Below are 5,146 nucleotides of genomic sequence, written 5' to 3' on the forward strand. Positions count from 1 at the left end.
CAGGGGTCGAGACACAGGGAGAAGCCTGTGCGCGCCCCTCATGAAGCTACACACCAGGGGGTGTTGACCTGCCAATTTCTTCCCAAAACCCAAGTGTCGGGCGGAAATGGCTGCTAGGTACACTTTAATGGTAGAGAAAGCCTTCTTCCCATCCAACAAGTCTTGCAGGAAAGACAGAATGACGTTCACAGGGCATTGGAAGGGTGAGATCTCCCTGCCCTGACACCAGGCTTCAAACACCCTCCATTTACAGTCATATAGGGACTTAGTGGAGGGGGCCCTAGCATTCTGAATGGTTCGAATGACGGCCTGGGGAAGCTCTGCTGACCCTAGCCCGCACCCCTCAGGGGCCAGGCCCACAGGGCCAGCCATTCTGGATGAGGGTGGAAGATTGAGCCTACCGCTTGGGACACCAGGTCCCTGCGAAGCGGCAGTTTCCATGGTTGGCCCTCCAGGAGCTGGAAAATGTCCGCCACCCAATGCATGGCTGGCCAGTATGGGGCCACCAGCATGAGAGTGTGGCGCTGGGTTCGTACCCTCAGCAAGGTGGGTGGTATCAGGGCCACTGGGGGAAAAGCATAAAGCAGTCACCGTGGCCCGTCGTGCGCCAGCGCGTCCACGCCTAGTGGAGCGTCTCGGTCGCGCAGGGAGAAAAATAGTGGACACTGAGCATTCTCCTTGGAGGCAAAAAGATCCACTACGGCTGTGCCGAACCGGATCCAAATCTGTTCCACCACTGCTGGATGCAAGCTCCAATTCCCGTACAGGGGTGTCCCTCTGGACAACAGATCCGCCCCCCGATTCAGAACACCCGGGACGTGGGTGGCTCTGATTGAGAGGAGATGCCTGCTGCACCATAGGATCAGTCTGCGTGCCAGCGTGTGTAACCGCATGGAGCGCAGCCCCCCCCCCCCCGCGGTTTATATAAGCCACAGTCGTGGTGTTGTCTGTTCTCACTAGAACATGATGACCGGAGAGAAAAGGCAGGAAGCGCCTCAGAAAGACCGCGAGGAGTTCCAGATAATTTATGTGTGTCCCTCAGAGCTCTCTGCTCCACACACCCCTGACAGAGCGACTCTCCAGGAGCCCCCCCTCCCCCCCCCCCCCCCAACCTGACAGGCTCGCATCTGTCGTGATCACTTTCCTCATGAGAACCAACCCCAAAGCACCCCCTGTGCCAAGAGGGAGGGGTGACGCCAACAGCGGAGCGCCGCGACGCACGCTGCAGAGACCGTCACCCTGCACGCTCTGTGGCGCACTGGAGAGAGACCCAGAGAAGCCACCCAGCGTTGAAAATCTCTCATGTGTAGACGGCCGAGTGGTACCACTGAAATAGCCGACACCATGAGACCCAAAAGCCTAAGGCATAACGCAAACCGCAACGAACTGTGTAGGCGGAGGCGCGCCAGGCAGAGTGAGAGCGCGTTCACGCGCGGTGCCGAGAGACGGGCTGTGAACGCCCCGAGTCCAGATTCAGACCTAGATAGGTTATTTTCTAGGAGGGGAGTAAAGCGCTTTTCTGCCAGTTTATTCTGAAACCCAGACCACACAAGTGATGGATCACAACCAGCATGTTTGACGCTGCCTCCTCTTTGGACCGTGCCAGCAGGAGCCAGTCGTCTAAATACGTGGCCAGCCGAATGCCCCTCCCTCTCAGAGGGCCGATCGCCGCCTCCGTACACCTGACAAACACCCTCGGGCTCAGCGAGAGGCCGAATGGGAGCACGGTGTATTCGTAACACACTCCCTGAAAGGCAAACCTCAGAAATTTCCTGTGTGGAGGGTACACAGGAATTTGAAAGTATGCATCCCTCAGGTCAGTTGAGGTGAACCAGTCGTTCTGGTGAATCAGACGCAAAAGGGATGAGAGTGTGAGCATTTTGAATATGTACTTTCTGAGGCATCGGTTCAGGGCCCTCAGATCCAGGATCGGGTGAATCCCAGTCCCTCCCCGTTTCTGGACCAGGAAGTACCTGGAGTAGAAACCGCTCTGAGACCGATCGGGAGGCACAATGCTTATCGCTCCCTTCTCCAGCAGGGAGGAGATTTCTCCCTGAAGGATGTGAGCTGATGTCCCCTGGGCGTGGGAGAACACTACGCCGGAGAATCGAGGAGCAACAGAAGCGAATTGGAGCCTGTAACCTCTCGAAATAGTTCTTAGCACCCAATGTGAAGCAGAAACTGCTGTCCATTCCTCCATGTGAGTGGAGAGCGGTGACACAGCCGTGACACACGGAGCAGCAGCTCCCTCCAGAGGTTGTGGGGCAGTGGTGCTCGTGGCAACCACTGCGCATGCGCGGGGGCTTTGTGCTTTGGCGGCCCTGGTGTACGGGGACGACCCGTGGCTAGCTGGAAAGTCCGCCAGGGGCCGCCCCCGCCTGGAACCGCTCATGGGTAACATTTTTATTGATTTTTGCTGTGCCCTTGACATTCTGTCTGGATGCGGCAGCAAACTTTTTAATGCTCCTTGAGCGTGACATGTTTGTAAAAAACAATGTGAGTGCTTGTGACGTGTGTTTTGAGCCGGCACAGCCGGTTGCACGTCCTGGCCCCACCCTGGACCGCTCGGGGACTCTGCCGGAGGGGTTCCGTGAGGGGGGAGAAAGCACCATGGCAACATCGAACAGGTGGAGCTGGCGAACGGGGAACTGCCAGCTGCAGCGTCGGGAGGTTAAGAACTCCGTCAGGCTTCCCTCTTCTTCTTCCTCACCTGCTGACCGCCAGGTCGGGTGGGTTGTCCGGGCGGTGGAGCGGCTTGGTTGCCGGACCTCTGAGGCCAAACTGGTCGAGGCGCTGAGCCCGGAGGAGCTGGCTGGACTGCTTGAGGCTTTAAGGCGCTTTGGGATCCGGAACTGAGGCTGGGCTCTGGCAGCTGCCTGAGGAAGGTTCGGCCGAGCCGGCAGAGCCATTGAAGGCTTACGGGGAAGGCAGAGTTGAAGGGCTTCATCCTCCTTCTTTTTGACCTCACACCGTTGCTGCATTGATGCCAGGGCAGAGCCAAAAATGCCTTCAGGCACGATTGGCATGTCCATAATGTCCTCCTTCTCTCTATCAGAGAGGTTGGTGAGGTTCAGCCATCGTGCACGTTCTTGAAGCACCATCATGCCCATAGCTTTAGCCGTGGCCTGGACCGTGCAGCGCTGCACACGCAGGCAGATGTCGGTCAGTACGGTGATTTCCTCCCACACCTCCGGGACCGGCTTCGTATTCATGTCCCCACAGAGCTCGGCTTGGTACGCCGAGAGCATGGAGGAGACATTCAAAGCTCGGACCGAGATGGTGGCAGCCTTGTACGCCCTCTCGTTCAGCGCCGACTGGAAGCGGTCCGCCTTTACAGGGAGAGCGGGAGGCCTGGAGGAAGTTGCCGAGAGCCGTGGGTGCAGGTGGGCTGCAACCAGTGGTTCCATCGGTGGCATGCGAAGCATGCCAGCCTTCTCCATCCCCTCGAAGTCCAGCGAGGAGGCTCCTTGGACAGGAGACCTGGAGCTGAAAGGGTGTTTGTCCCAGGAGGACCTCACTTCTTGGAGAAGCTCAGGGAAGGCGGGAAGGAGGGGCTTTGCCGCCCTTGTGGCCTGAGGCAGCTTCTTTCCCTCGTAGCGGGATCTGACAGCCTCAGTGACCACGGTGGGCCAAGGGATGTTGAGCCTGATCACAGCGCGTCGGCAGACTGACTGCATGTCCAGGTGGGCGGCCGGAGAAGCCGCTCCATCCCTGGGAGAGGACGGAAAGCTAGGCATGGAGGCCTGAGTGATGGGGAGAAAAATGTCGTCATCCTCGTCCTCCTCTGAAATGAGGAGTTCCGAGGTGTCCTCGTCGTCTCCGTAGTCCAACTCCAACACGTCCTCGACGGGGTGGCTCGGACCGGCCAGTTCGAGCTATGAGCCCCAGCTGAGTTCGGCACACGGTTCCAGCCCCGGGAGGGCATGTTCGCTGGCGCCCCCAGGCGGTGGCCCAAGGGCCGGCAGGCAAGGGTCCTTCCCCGACAGGCTAGCTTGGCGCGCTAGCCGCCGGCGAAGGCTCTTCAGGGTGAAGCAAGCACAGCTCTCACATGACCCGGGAACTTCCAAAGCCAGCTGGGCGTGTTCCAGCCCGAGGCAGCTCGAGCAGACCTTGTGCGGGTCTTTGCTCGAGATTTTGTTCCCACAGGTACAGAGGCGAGCTCCTGCGCCGTCGACTCCTCTGGTGGGAGGAGCGGCTTCCATGTGGGCTAACTGGTGTGTTAGCAAGAGAACGAACAGGTGCACTGGAGTGTGAAGCTGCTCGTTATGCCCTGAGCCTATGGTGAAGGTCAGGACAGAAGGACAGTAAGTTAACGTTCGGCGACGGAGAGAATTTTGGCAGGCTCCGTCTGTGAACAGTTGAGCTAACTTACTTTAGAGATAAGCGACCACCGAAGCGAGAAGAGGTGATTGAATAGTGCGTGCGCTTGGACGCTTGCTACTTATAGTAGCAGGGGACGCGTACGTCACGGTCACTGGCCAATCAGGATTGGCGTATTGAGATAAGTGCTTCTGAGGAATCAGCGGAGGGGCGTATCCCATAGTGAGACATCAAAACGAATGTTAAAGAGAACTAACTATTTTAGGTGTGAATAATTGAAGAACGTTTTTAAGTTGGTCCAAAGAGAAAAGTTTTTCAGTGTAAAATAGTAACTAACTGATTAGAATGTTCATGTAAATTTAACTGTTTCTGGTTAAAACCTTATTAGATGGTAAATCAAGTGTGAGTGAGTTGTGTACGCCCAAATAACCAAACATTTTTCATGTTTATTTAAGAAAAGCCAGAGATCATAATAACAGAAAACTGTGTGTGATAAGGCTCATCTGCACAAACATTTTCAGTCAGGCATCGACATGTTTTAGTCTCACGAGACACAATAAAGAATTCCTGCTTCAGTGAGATCAACAGGCTCCAGACTTCTTCAGGAACATGATCACCCCTCTCTCTGACATCAGAACCCACCAAAGAAGACTACACGACATTCAGCTGGAACCATCTGGAGCTCCCAGATGTGGTGGATGTTATAGAGGCAGAAGCAGGTCTTTTAGAAAGCTGCAGTCTTCATGTCATGGTGTGTAAAATACAATAAGCAGCAGATTCATCAGGGTGAGATTAGGAACTGCAGCTACACAGATCTATATGCTGT

The 5,146-nt window shown here is 56.1% G+C and overlaps 1 pseudogene; it reads right to left on the reverse strand.

The window, feature by feature from the left end:
* Nucleotides 1-329: 329 nt before the first annotated feature.
* Nucleotides 330-3,032, reverse strand: LOC139063437 (uncharacterized; annotated as a pseudogene).
* Nucleotides 3,033-5,146: the final 2,114 nt, after the last annotated feature.

The sequence above is a fragment of the Nothobranchius furzeri genome, chromosome 16, assembly GCF_043380555.1.
Source record: "Nothobranchius furzeri strain GRZ-AD chromosome 16, NfurGRZ-RIMD1, whole genome shotgun sequence".
In the NCBI taxonomy this organism is placed as follows: Eukaryota; Metazoa; Chordata; class Actinopteri; order Cyprinodontiformes; family Nothobranchiidae; genus Nothobranchius; species Nothobranchius furzeri.